The sequence below is a fragment of the Nanorana parkeri genome, unplaced genomic scaffold, assembly GCF_000935625.1.
Source record: "Nanorana parkeri isolate BGI_ZX_2015 unplaced genomic scaffold, ASM93562v1 scaffold924, whole genome shotgun sequence".
Lineage (NCBI taxonomy): Eukaryota > Metazoa > Chordata > Amphibia > Anura > Dicroglossidae > Nanorana > Nanorana parkeri.
The window spans coordinates 73,183-88,271 of record NW_017307192.1 but is presented as its reverse complement, the minus strand read 5'-3'; the positions used below and the strand labels follow the sequence as shown (position 1 = coordinate 88,271).

Genomic DNA, 15,089 nt, shown 5'->3' with positions numbered 1-15,089 from the left:
GTTTTTCCTTTCCATACAGGATTCTTTATTCACTTCCCATGTGCCTACTGAACTTGCAAGAACATTGACTGCTCCGGGAAGAGTCAACTCTCTAGCTCAGCCCGTCCCTCCTTGCACATCACAGCACGTCTTGCCTTTTGGAAGTGACTACTCTCTGTGCTGGCCTAGCTCCCTCCTTCATCTCCCTACATAACCTTTTATGTAGCTTCCAAGGAAGGAGCAAAGAGGAATGCTATAGACCAAGCCATTCTCAACCAGGATTCCTCCATAGGTTGCTAGAGGTTCCATGAGTTGTGGCTGACTGACATCCCATTTGATGGTGCCTACATAATACCAGGACCAATGGCACTTGACAAAGCAATTTTAATCAAAGGTGGCATTCTGCAGACACTGTAAGGCAGTGGCGTAACAATAGCCATAGCGGCCCATGCGGCTGCTATGATGGGGCAGGAAGGTGGAAGGGGGCCCCAATAAGCATTGTAGAAGTTGCTGCTGACACATTATTAATCAAGTAGAGCTGACATCAGATATACAGGCATTCTCCTGCTGACTTTAATATCATTGACAGTAGGGAGGCTTCTGGGGGACTCCATCAAAATTTTGCTATGGGGCCCCACCATCTGTGGTTACGCCCCTGCTGTAAGAGTTGCATTCTTCTGACTTACCTCCAATGTATAAGGCATGTTTCTTATTGATGCCCAATTAATTGGTTTTAGTAAGGGTTCCCTGAGACCCGGAAAATTATTTTAGTGTTAAAAAAGGTTAGGAGGCTTACTATAGAGTGTTACAGCTCTGAGTCTGCTGATATCATGTTCATAATGGTGGTACCCAGCAGCAGTCTTGTGGCTTTGGGATGTCTAACCAATGGAGGCTTTTACATGTTAAAAACCATGCCTACAATTTGGTAAATACACATATTAACAAATGGGAACAATTTAGTTGGATGGTGCGGTGTTAGGATCTCTTTATAGGAAACCTGTATTGAGGAAATATGGAGGTTACTAGTGTTGACCCTACTTCCCATTCTGAAACAAATGCTAGTTCCCTGGCTGCCATGCTGGTTTGATGTCTTCCATACTTTCTGTCTCTGAACAAGGAAGCGGATCAGGAGTTCTGTTTTTATCTGCGACTTTCCTGATTTAAGTGAATAAGAAATTTCTCACTACAGCTTTACTTATTATGCTGTGAACATTAGCTCTGCCACTAGGTGGTGGTGTTATGTGTGATGCTTGCATAATGTACTGTTCTTTCTACTGGAACTACATGGTTATGATGTCATTTCCTGTCTCAATGATTTACAGTAAAACAAGAAGGGCTCAGCCATGTGGTCTAGCAACATCTTGACTGGTAAGAGTCATATCTGCAGGAGCTTTCCAACACCCTCAATGCAGAATAATGTGTCAGGACTCAAGAGGAGAAATTCAGCACAATGCTGGATAAAAAAACTGGCCATTATATTGTTTTGTTGGCTTCAAAGCGAAAATGATATTGGAAATTAGAGATGTGCATTCACACGAACTTGTTGAATCACGAAATTCCATTGATTCGGCGGTTCAAAACGAAATAGCGAATTAATATATGCCGGAACATACTAAAAATATATTCGGGCATATAGTAATTTGTTTCATGTGGGCACCGCACCGCCATCTTGCTGTGTCCAAGATGGCAGCGCCCATACATGTGTATGACATCGCCCGACGCCAGCGTCATGTGACGCCATGCGCCCGCCACCAAGATGGCAGGGATATGACGTCACAGGGTTCAATCGAGCTCAGGGATTAGTTACCATGTATTGTTCTGTATTTACATGTGTGTTTCACTTGCACTTTTATCACATGTTCTGCCTGAGGAAGGGGATCCTGCGAGACCCCGAAACGTTACACTGAGTGTGATTATGCTGCATTTTCGGCAATAAATAGACATATTTGTACTGCATCTGGAGTGCCTGTGTCCGTACTTCTCTTCGTGCATGATAACGGCTGCCATCCGTTGATCACCGCTGCACTCGCTTGAATCTATAGGAAAAAAGAGGTCAGGAGTGAGATGGGTTCATGGACTGCCACCAAGATGGCAGCGCGCATGCACAGAATGTGCTGGTGCCCAATATGGCCACTGCGTTTTCTGAAATGTGCGCTTTTGGATTCGGAGTTTCGTTTCGCAGTACTTCATAGAGGGGATTTTTAAGGCTACTTTGATTAACCTGACTGGTTATCTAGAACAATCCCAAATTCCCTGAAATTTTGGGCTATGCCTCCTCATGTATCACTTGCCCCTCCCTTTCAGATTGTAAACCTTCACAGGCAGGGCCCTCCTTACTACACATGTGCACAACAAAAACATTTGTTTCCAGACAAAACGAATGAAAACGAAAAAGGTTTTCATTCGTTTCGTCAAAGGAAATTAATTTATATGTTGTTTCGGATTCGAAAGCAATGAGCCTCCGAATCTGAAACTGCACACTGAAACCGCAGAACGAGCAGCGGCCATATCGGCCACCGGCACGTCGCCATTTTGGAGTAGTTCTTGGTATACACCCCTAATGCCAGTACATCCTGGGTATAATATTTCCATATGACAAGGTTTCACAATCCCTTACAATGAAAGTGAAAGCGAAAGAAAATCCCAAATTTAGGGTTGTCATCAGAACAGGAATAGATTGGAAATCTTCAACTGGGGACGCTACTGATGACCCTGCTGACCACCAGGGATTTCTCTCTCTTTGGAGGGATTTCCTCTCACTTTTTTGTTGTGGCTATCGGACACAGACTAAAGGTGCCCATACACTGCACGATAATCGTATGCGATCGGTTTTTCGTACGATAATCGTATGCGATCGGTTTTTCGTACGATAATCGAGCAGTGTGAACGGAGACGTGCAACCGTTTCTACTGTACGGTCGCACGTCTTCTGTCGAACCAGCATGCTAGAAAACCCACCGGGAATCGTACGATTCTCGGCTGGTTAGAACGGTGCTCGGAAGACAAATGCCGAACGGGCCGGTGTGCGCACGCGCACACTGCCCGTTCAGCATTGCGGTCATCGGAGGCGGGCTTGCGATGATCGAGAGTGCGATCTGCCTGTCCAAGATAGGCAGATTGTACGTTTTTTTAATCCCTGTACAACCCTGTATGGCCACCTTGAGAATAATTTTCACCGTGGCAGGTCAACTGAGCCGTTAACCCTTTACGTAGACATGGCAGCTGCTACCATGTGTTTAAAAAAATACGCACTGTGATTCTGACCTTTAAAAAAATGTCTGTATCACTCGCTACCACACCCAGACAGGAATGTATCACAGTTTACATTACAGTAGCTATTTCTTTCTTGTACTCGTACTCGTGTACGGACGTATGACGCAGAGCTGCCACAACCAATTACAAGATCTAAGTTGTGTGTTGCAGGTGTGCTGGAGTGTTTTACAATGCCCAGTGAAAACCCCCTTTATGCCACTACATCCCGGATATACCATTTCCATATGACAAGGTTTCCCAATCCATAAATCAACATTTATATTAGCATAAAAAACTGATGATTTGTTAGATAACAAATATGACAGATATATTTCCTAAGAGGTCTTATGTGTATTATTATTATGGATCTTGTAATGTATTTGTATTTGGTGTCTTAGTTGTATCTTCCCGTGTGAGGAATAAGGTAAGTATCACTCCTTATTCCTCGACCCCCCTAGGCTTACCAACATTTAAAGTGCAACTGAAGCCAAATCTTTATTTTTTGTGAGTGGAGAGGAATTAGAGCCCCGGTCAGGTTTTTATTGCTGTCTGTGTCCCCCTCTCCTGGTCATGGAGACCGTTATCACTGAAAGTGAAAGAAAATGCAACATTTTGGGTTGCCATCAGAGTAGGGATAGATAGGAAATCTTCCAATGGGGACACTAGTTCTGCTGACCACCAAGACTCCTCTCTCTTTGGAGGGATTTCCTCTCACTTTTTTGTTGTGGCAAAACAGGAAGTGAAGGGCACAGAAAGCAAAAAACAGGGTTTATAACTCTCCCTTACTCGATCCAAAATGAAAAAAAAAAGTTCTGGCTTCGGTTCTGTTTTAACCCTTGCAGTATAGGTGGGACCCACTGCAAGGATACCGGAGTTCAGCTTTAAAAGAATACCTGATGATCCTTGTCATGCAGGTCCTTGTTCCAGCACTATAGGGTGACATCGCCTTGACTCCCAGATGTTATCCTACGTTGTCACCCTGTCACCTATGAAGGTCCTTGTTCCAGCACTATAGGGTGGCAACGCCTCGTCTCCCAGATGTTCTCCTGCATTGTCACCCTGTCACCTATGAAGGTCCTTGTTCCAGCACTATCGGGTGACAACGCCTTGAAGGTCCTTGTTCCAGCACTATAGGGTGACAATGCCTTGTCTCCCAGATGTTCTCCTGCATTGTCACCCTGTCACCTATGAAGGTCCTTGTTCCAGCACTATAAGGTGACAACGCCTTGTCTCTCAGATGTTCTCCTGCGTTGTCACCCGGTCACATGGGTTTTCAACAGAGACTAAAAGTGGCTACTTTTACACACAGGCATGGTCCACTATTGTCAACATCGGGAACCTTCCTTGAGAAATGCCAAGCAGCCATTGCTGGAGTGTATGACTGGTCTATGGGACCTGGGATAGACTGTTGGTGTATCTGCACCAGTGACGTGCGGTACCTCTTGTTCTGGGTGAAGCATTCCCCAGCCTCACCCCCAGCACGTCCCGCCCCGTGTAACCTAACAACTACCTTTCAAAAGTCGGATGAAGCGCCGCATGTAATTAACATGCAGCACTCCGTCCATGACAGGTTACACAGCGGGGAGGATTGCTGTGCAACCTGTTAGTTGCCGATCTGAATGGAGAAAAAGCTGTCAGCTACAGACTTGAAGCGGACAGCTTTTTCCTCCATAATTCTAGCTCCGCCTCACCTGCCCCCCCTGACCGCACATCCCTGATCTGCACCGGCATGGATTCTACACATGTGCGTACGCAACGCAGGTCTCTGGCAGAGTGCAAACTGCTTCCTGGGATGTGTGACATAGAAATCCTAGGAGGCAGCAGGTAGGTAGGTGGGTGGCCTAGGCGAAAATTCAAGAAGTGATTGCATTAAAAGAAAATCTGCAATTTTACGAGAGGGGGGTGGAGGAGGCAGGTGCGAGGGTATCTTTTTGAGTGCAGGTCCGCTTTAAGTTCACTTTTAAATCAAATTTTTGTAAAATTGCTATTGGTTCTTCCGTTCTACATTGTCTGTCCTAACTGAGACTATCGGAGTTAAAGAAGCAGAATTAAAATGTGTGCAAAAAATATTATTTGCTATTCCTGTTTAGTAAATATGAGACTGATCCGGTTTAGACATTGTGTCCCAATGGGAATGATTCCGTCTACAATTTTCCTCTCGCCGTGGTCGTTCAGTATCGTATACAACGCGTCGTCGCCTGGTGTTTAGCAGCTGCATCCTAATCTATCATTTAGAGCCATTTATTTTGGGAAGCCTAATATCTACGTGGACGTGGGCGACTGTGAGTCACTGGAACGATAATATTTACCTGTTTACATTCATTTTAATCTTCATGCACACTGTCATGCCGCGCAGCGCTGGTGGTGGGGAGGGGGGGTTGGTACGCCACCATTAAAAAGATTTACTGGGATGAAAGGTCATCTCATCGTGCCCTGCAATTAGATTGGGAGAGAGGGGATGCGATACGCTGCCAGCACCAGATTTGCAGCTGATTGGTACTCTAAGCGATTATTTTAATCTGGGACTATATCTGCCCCCCTCTTCTGAGAGGATAACGTACAGCCCGGAGAGGGTGACTGTCAGCAGCAAGGTGAAACAATCGTCGCTGTGTAGAAATAAAACTGGTCTGCTGGCTGGGAGGAAGGGATGGAGATGTGTTGCTGCAGGGAGGGGCCGCTGATGCTCTGCAGGCAGGGAGGGGACCGGCCATCTCCCTGGTGATGCTGAGGATTAGCTGTTGCCATAGCTACGGGAGCCAGGAGCAGCAGATGATGCTGACAGTGTCTGTGCTGCACGGGAACCTACGGTAACGCCACGGTGGGAGGGGATGGGTGGCTGACAGGCGCAGGGGTGGGTGGGTGGGTGGTCAGGGTAAATGGGGAAGTGCAAGAGAACAGTTTGGGGTGTGTATATGGGCAACATGGGGAGGGAGGAGGAAATGTGACTCTGCATCTTGTGACTGCGTAACACTGAGCTGGGCCTGGCCATCGTGTAGGTATATATATATATCCAGGTGTGTGTGTATGCGTCCTTCTGCGTAGTATGTGTGTACATATCTATGTTAGCATGACTGTGTCTGTGCTGATCATCCTAAAGATTCACTTGCATATTTTTGGTGACTACCTCTGCGGCATGACTCCTTGGAAATTCAAAACCCTTCAGCTGCCAGGGGATTGCAACTCCAGTAGGGTATTCTGAGACTTGTAGTTCATCAATAGCTATAATTGTGATCTATATTCAAAGGTGAATGATGTTGATGGTTTCTCAGTATGTGTGGTACATGGGTGATGTATACAGGAGGGTCATGTGCACTTTTAGTTGTTGCTTGCTGTATATAATCATTCACCATTGATTGGGGTCAGGGGATTGTGTGTACTGCTTATCCTTTAGCAGATTACATGTAGCAACTCATTAATAGAAAGATGTTCATTGTGTCCGGAGCGGTGAAGACAAGGGAGAGAGATGTGAGAGGCAGACACGTGTGTCAGGGCATGGGGACATGTTCAGAAGTTTGTCAATACATGCCACAGAGCTTTGGGAAAGTCAATGAGAGCAGGAAGGGAGCTGCATGCGCAGAATTATTGCTGGATGTGTTTCTCTTACAGAAGTGATGCGTTGTGTATCCTGCAATCATTGCAATGCAAGAAATGGATACATTAGACAAGTTATAGCTTCCAATACTTCCATTTGCATATTAGTGCGTTCACTTTTCTGGGTTGCAGTAAAGTGATGCTGCTGGGAGCGCGATTTGCCATTATATCAATATATGCATTTTCCTGTACATGGGATGGTTGATCTGACCCTGATGTACGGAGGGGCTCGGACCTCACCCTCAGGAATAATGGAGCCATGAAAGAAATATACCATTCACACAATGGAGAGATTTGCATGTTAGCTCATGTCCTAATGCTGCCATTGCTGAGAAATGTTAAAGCTGAACTTGGGGGTCAGCAACTATCTTAATACAAGAGTCATGTGTATTCCTCCTTAAATCTTGGTGAGCTGTGTGTATTTCTTCCAGATTTGTGCAGTGATCCAGTGTGAGACTTGGAGCTTCCTGTAATCAAGACCGGTCACTGCTGCTCTCTCTCTCCTTGTGCAGGGTGACTGGTCTTGTCTCTGCCCCCTCCTGTAATCAAGACCGGTCACTGCTGCTCTCTCCTTGTGCAGGGGGACTGGTCTTGTCTCCGCCCCCTCCTGTAATAAAGACCGGTCACTGCTGCTCTCTCTCCTTGTGCTGGGTGAGTGGTCTTGTTTCCGCCCCCTCCTGGAATAAAGACCGCTCACTGCTGATCTCTCTCCTTGTGCAGAGTGACTGGTCTTGTCTCCGCCCCCTCCTGTAATAAAGACCGCTCCCTGCTGCTCTCTTTGCTTGTGCAGGGAGACTGGTCTTGTCTCCGCCCCCTCCTGTAATAAAGACCGCTCCCTGCTGCTCTCTTTGCTTGTGCAGGGAGACTGGTCTTGTCTCCGCCCCCTCCTGTAATAAAGACCGCTCCCTGCTGCTCTCTTTGCTTGTGCAGGGAGACTGGTCTTGTCTCCGCCCCCTTCTGTAGTTTTCTATAGTGGGTGGAGCCTGCTGGGTCCCTCCCTCTGCTCTCTGTGTACAGCACAGTAATGATGTCACGACTACGTCCACATTTCTGGGTTTGTAAAGGCATTTGGTTCACACAAAATTGACTCATATGCTTTGTGGCTATTGAGGAATATATTTCAGTGAAAGTTTGTGTGCCTGGAGTTCAGCTTTACCCAAGATAAAAGTAATGCCATGACGCAGTGTGAGTCCTGTTTGTGCTGGGTAACACTTTAGCGTGATATTGTGGCCTATTTTTAGGGATGTCATTTTGCTGAGTGTTGGGTGGTTAACTCTATATTATTATTATTATTATACAGGAGTTATATAGCGCCAGCAGTTTGCGCAGCGCTTTACAATATAAGGAAGACATTACAATCACAATACAATTCAAGACAAGATGGTAAGGAGGGCCCTGTCCCTGAGGGCTTACAGTCTAAAAGCGAGGGGCCAGTGATATATGAGGACTGCATATTGACTGCTCCCCTTCTGCAAGAAAGGGGTTATTTGCTTAGTTAGGGTGATGTAGTGATTTCAGCAGATCTCCATTTTAAGGGTCATCGTGTTACAATCTCTGTATGATCAACTTTAGTTTTACCAAAACTATGTAGTATAAGAACCTACCTAAACTATGTACTATGAGGACTTACCTAAACCCATGTACTGTGAAGACCTACCTAACTTATGAACTATGAGGGCTAAATTATGTACTATGGCGACTTACCTAAACTATGTACTATGAGAACCTACCTAACTTATGTACTACGAGGACCTACCTAAACTTTATACTATGAGGGCCTACCTGAACTATGTACAATCAGGCCCTACCTAAACTATGTACTATGAGGATCGATCTAAACTTTATACTATGAGGACCTACCTAAACTATGTCCTAAGCGGCCCTATACCTAAACTATATACATTGAGGACCTACCTAAACTATGTAAAATCAGGCCCTATCTAAACTATGTACATTGAGGACCTACCTAAACTATGTACTATGAGGACCTACCTAAACTATGTATAATGAATACCTACCTAAACTTTATACTATGAGGACCTACCTGAACTATGTCCTTTGAGGACCTACCTACAAAATGTATATTAAGGACCTACCTAAACGATGTATAATGAATACCTACCTAAACTTTATACTATGAGGACCTACCTGAACTATGTCCTTTGAGGACCTACCTACAAAATGTATATTAAGGACCTACCTAAACTAGGTACTGTGAGAACCTACCTAAATTTTGTACAGTGAGGACCTACCTAAACTATCCATTCAATCTGTATGCAGTCAGGTAGGCCCTTGCCCTACATAGTTGGTAGATCTAAAGAAGATTGTATACTCTGACTACAACATGTGCTTCCTGCTTTTTACTGGTATTCTGTTTTAGGACTACACAGAACCAGAGGGTTCCATGCGAACCAATGAGGTTCGGTGATATGTATTCACTGTGCTCAATCCTCCGACAACCTATGGTGGATAAATGAAAGCAAACCAAATAAAAAATTGACTGTAGCTTCACAACTCCATAAAAAGTAGACTCTCCCACTGGATACTTACCTTCGTATGGCTTGTCTGTGAAGGTTCTCATTCATCCAGGTGTAGTTAGTAGTAGTTGGTCTCATTCATCCAGGTCATGGTGTAGGTAGTAGTAGTTGGTCTCATTCATCCAGGTCATGGTGTAGGGAGTAGTAGTTGGTCTCATTCATCCAGGTCATGGTGTAGCTAGTAGTAGTTGGTCTCATTCATCCAGGTCATGGTGTAGCTAGTAGTAGTTGGTCTCATTCATCCAGGTCATGGTGTAGGTAGTAGTAGTTGGTCTCATTCATCCAGGTCATGGTATAGCTAGTAGTAGTTGGTCTCATTCATCCAGGTCATGGTGTAGCTAGTAGTAGTTGGTCTCATTCATCCAGGTCATGGTGTAGTTAGTAGTAGTTGGTCACATTCATCCAGGTCATGGTGTAGCTAGTAGTAGTTGGTCACATTCATCTGGACTTGTTCTGTAATGTTAAAGACATTTCATAGCTGCTCCAAGCCACTTCAGTTCTAATGAGTGTCAAGGGTATATTTCTGATGCACTTTAGAACTAAAGAAGTGGCTTTGAAATGTCTTGACTGAGTTCAAGACCGAGTTACCCCGCTACCCATATAAAATAAAGACACTGCAGATGACATTTTACATAATAAACCATTTTGTATAAAATTAATTGTAATGAAATGGCCACAGCAATGTACCAATTTATCAAGCAATAACAGAAATTACATTGTAGTGCACTGGCCGCCTGTAGCCCGAGTGGATAAATGCTACATTTCTGTTTTCCTGTCCGTTTTGGTGCATTGACAACCCATTTTACTTAAAGAGTTACCACAACCCATTTTACCTTAAGAAATGAAGAGAACCCATCATATTTTAGTGTTAAATTATTATACTGTAGCTGTTGAAGCTAAACAAGGAGAGATTGATATTTGCCCCCTTCATTTAACTTTACTGTCTTAACGGTCAGGGGTCAGAGGTCACCTGGAGTCTTCTAGTTGCTGCACTGTGAAATGCCTGACCTGAGATAGGCAAGACTGCCAACCGTCATCTTCAAGTGCAGTGCAAGGCAACACTGACAGTTCCTATAAAGGACACCTTTATACACAAGACCTGATAGGCAATGAACCCACTGCAATGTGTAAATATAATCAGTTTGCATGCAGAATGTTATTAGCTATACACACAACACCGTCTGACCTGGGTGGAAGATCCTGACCCACTGAGCTGACGATCTGTGTGCTGGGCAGGGCAGCAATTCCTCACCCAGTGTAGGAATTCACTGCTCCTCATTCCAGGCTGCTACTAAACAGAGGAAAATATCACACAACTGAGATCACACATCCTGCATTCTGTAGGTGTGTGTGTGTCCCATAACATTTTTATATCAACCATGTCCTTGTAATTTCCCAATGGGCAACTATTATTATAAATGGTTTCATGGCTCTATCAATGTATGCAGCTTTTCAAAGGATGTTTACAAATTCCCATTTTATTCTGGGCCATAGAGCTCACGGTCTAATGATGACTCTAGACAGGCAACCCTCACACTAGAAATGAGGAAAAGTGAAATAATTCCTTCCGATTGACCCGGCTGCATGGTACTAGGAGCCATTTCAGTTTTCCTCCCAACATTTGTTGTTACGTCGATCTAGTGCACGTGATGTGAAAGATTGGGCAGACTCTCACCAACAATGATTCAGTCTGTGCTTTTAAAACTTTGCATGATGACCCCAACTCCTCTGTAAAATGGACTGGGGATATATTCCATTACAAGCAAAAGGAACGTGTTGTAATTGGCAGAAATCCAATCAAACACAAAGAGTGTGTATCTAAACCTTGGTATGGTGAAGGTAAAATTGTACAGATATAAAGTCTAGAGGTGCACCGAAATAGAAATGTAAAAACAGAAATAGAAAAAATTGTCAGGCCGAAACCGAAATTCTTTTTTTTCTAATTTTTTTAAATGTTTTTAATATTTTATTTTTACTTATTTTTTATAAACTTTTACATTTTTTAATATTTATTTTTATTTATTAATTAATTTTTTATTAAATATGTTTTACTTTACTTTTAGGGGCTTCGGGGAAAGGGTCTAAACAGACCCCTGATATTTCCCTTTTAAAAATGAAAAAGAGATTGAGAACATAAAGTCCTCTATCTCTTTTTCTGTATCCCCTGTTATCAATGAACAGGAATCCTCTATGAGTGTTCCTGTTCATTGATAACATGAGGACATTGTATGTTTACTATAACCACAACTATGAATGAACAGGAGGGGATATAGATCACTTCCCATTCATTCATAATTGAGGATATAGTAACCATACCATATCCTCAATTATCTACAAACTGATCACTGAGTGTGTGTACCTTGCTCTCCTCTCTGACACGCTGTCACAGGAGGCTGAGTGAGCGGTGCGAGAGGAGCACCCAGCCTACTATGACATCGCTGTCTCCGCCCCCACACCGCTCTGCCGCACGTGATAGGCGGCCGAGCGATGTGGGAGAAGAAACACCAGTCGCTCACAGCGCTCTTGTCCCGCAGCGCTCGGCCGGCTGTCACTTTCTCTCCTCCCCACTGGGACACAGAGCAGCGCCCAGCGGGAGGAAAGAAAGCAGGGATGCGCCGATGTATCGGCAGGAAAATGGCACTTTCGGCATTTAGCCAAAAGTGCAATTTTCGACCGATATGTTTCGGCGGCCGATATATCGGTGCATCCCTAGTATAAACACATCCGGCAACATGGCAGTACTTAGAGCTGTTGCCTTGCAATGCTGAGATTATGGCAGCTTAGAAACACTGAGCAGCTCTACCCTCTTGTCTCCAATGTTGCTGCTTGAACCTCGATGCCTGGTAAAGCTTCCTCCGGAGCCTTCACTGAGCAATAGGTAAGAAATCGGCACTCGCAAGGGGATCCGTCCACCCAGTACTTTATTTGTAAAAAGGCATAACAGCAGTAAACAAGCAAATGCTTACATGTTTCAGCTCCCAAACTGACAACTACGACTAAGGCCCAGTTTGGGAGCTGAAACATGTAAGCATTTACTTGTTTACTGCTGTTATGCCTTTTTTTACAAATAAAGTCCTGGGTGGACGGATCCCCTTGCGAGTGCCGGTTTCTTACCTATTGCTGAGATTATGGGTTTCATTCCCATGCAAAGTGCATGGAGTTTGTGTGTTCTCTTGGTGCCTGTGCTTCCAACCACAGCCAAAAAACATACTAGTAGGCAACCTGTCCCTAGTCAATTTCCTGCTCAGTCATGTCCATTCTATGCTGAAAAATTAGGATTGGGTGCAAAACTACCACAGTGACCACATACAAATTAAGAAATGATTGCCAGAGATACACTGATCAGCTATAAGGTCAAGACCACTGAGAGGTGAAGTGAATAACACTGATTATCTGGTTACAATGGCACCTGGAAGTGGGGGGGATATATTACAATGGCACCTGGAAATGGGAGGGATATATTACAATGGCACCTGGAAGTGGGGGATACATTACAATGGCACCTGGAAGTGGGGGATACATTACAATGGCACCTGGAAGTGGGGGATACATTACAATGGCACCTGGAAGAGGGGGGAATATATTACAATGGCACCTGGGTGTGGGGGGATATATTACAATGGCACCTGGAAGAGGGGGGGATATATCACAATGGCACCTGGAAATGGGAGGGATATATCACAATGGCACCTGGAGATGGGGGGGATATATCACAATGGCACCTGGAAATGGGAGGGATATATCACAATGGCACCTGGAAGTGGGAGTGGGGGGGGGATATATTAGGCAGAAAGTGAACATTTCGTCCTTGAAGTTGATGTGTTGGAAGCAGAAAAAATGAACAAGTGTAAGGATGAGAGTGACTTTGACAAGTACCAAATTGTGATGGCTAGACAACCGGGTCAGAGCAACTCCATAACTGCAGCTCTTGTGGGATGTTCCCGGTCTGCAGTGGTCAGGAGTTCAAGGTGTTGACTTGGCATCCAAATTTTCCAGATCAAGCATCTGTGGGATATGCTGGAAAAACAAGTCCAAGCCATGGAGGCCCCACCTCAAAACTTACAGGACTTGCTACTAGCGGCTTGGTGCCAGATACCACAGCATTCCTTTAGAGGTCTAGTGGAGTCCATGCATTGAAGGGTCAGAGCTGTTTTGGTGGCAAAAGGGGGACCTACTCAATATTAGGTATGTGGTCATAATGTTATTGCTCATAGATGTATAGTGGGGGCAGTCCAGAACATTGGAAGTTATGTGATTATGCTCAATGAGGCTATTCATGAGGAATAATCCTGCGATTATATGAATGTTATTACTTATTATGGTTCATTTAAGTTGTTCTATAGTTTCGTTGTATATTGTATACTTTGTGTTTCACTTTTGGATGGAATGCAGAGGAGTCCTACTGCACTCCTTACTGGTATATCCCTTGTGGTGGGTGCTGTCACTTTTGGATGGAGACATCGGCGGTAGAGATGTGTGAGCACTATTATTGATGACAGCTACTTGTGGAGTAATGCTCAGAGGAAGGGAGAGGTGCTTACACATAAGTAGACATACTGAATGTATTGATGATATTCTATGACTAACCTCAGGTTTGCGTGAAACGAGTGACAGAAGCTCTCCTGTGTTTTCTATCACCGCATTAAAAAACTACACACACATACACTGAGTGGCCAGATTATTATGACCACCTGACGTTTGTAGGCAAATTAGCTATAATTTGGCGCTGAAGTTGCTAGGGGGCCAGGCCATTATAAATAGGGGAGCAGGTTGTTTACCACGACAGTAGAAGTGATTTTTTCCTGAAGATACGGGGAAACAACGCGATGCAACAGCCTTTGAACGTGGGATGATTGTTGGCGCTCTGAGCCATGGAGCGAGTATCAGCAAAACAGCAGAATTTGTTAAATGTTGAAGAGCAGCTGTTGTTAAAGAGTTTAAAGACCGGACTGTCAGCTGAAAATCTGGGTCTGAACGTGCGAATTGTGGCCGTCAGCGACTAGTCAATGTTAGGGCAGAACGGGGGAGGGGCAAGACTGGTACAAGACAACAGAAGGGCAACAGTGCAGTGTCAGATTCCTCGCATCACCTTTCATCATCTCGTGGAGTCATCTCGTGACCCAACGAAGTACTGATGGGGTGGTCATAATAATCTGGCCACTCAGTGTATATCATGTGATGGAATACAAATTATGTTTTATTTGGCAGTTACTGTATATGCCTACCGATGGAAGCTTCACCGCCATCGGTGACGCAGCTCTGAGCCATTAACAAATAATGGCTTCCAGGGATTTGTCCTATGTTCCCCTTTGCCAGTCATGCCAAGATAAGTGTTCCACCGTTGTAAGATGGGTTACTACATTGATATTGGTTTATATGGTATGTCAGGGTATCAGATATGGTTTATGATGTTTTAAGAGAACCAGTCGGGAATGGACATTTGTGGCAATCTGAACTTTTCCTCCACTCCTACTTTGGTAAAACAATGCAGCCTTACCCGTCAGATGTAGGCATGTGCTCTCTTATACACTAATATTTCCTCCCAAGGGTATAAATGTCATCACAGAGCTGGACAGTAGGGCCTCCATAGACTAATCTCCTGCCTGAGCTCAGGGCTAATACATTGACACTCTTTGGTCTGCTGGCAGAGGGTAAAACTGCCAATTAAGGAAGCCTTTCATTTTCTTCCATGTAATCATGATAGTATCATTGTAATGTGCCATTGTTTAGT

General features: G+C 44.5%; 1 protein-coding gene across 1 annotated transcript in view; it reads left to right on the top strand.

Moving 5' to 3' along the window:
• The first annotated feature begins 5,043 nt into the window (after nucleotides 1-5,043).
• Nucleotides 5,044-15,089, top strand: part of DMTN (dematin actin binding protein) — a 51,292-nt gene continuing 41,246 nt past the window's right edge. The window contains exons 1-2 of the mRNA XM_018566212.1: nucleotides 5,044-5,054; nucleotides 5,991-6,037. The gene's annotated coding sequence lies outside the window, so the exon portion shown is untranslated. The remainder of the gene's footprint in view (nucleotides 5,055-5,990; nucleotides 6,038-15,089) is intronic.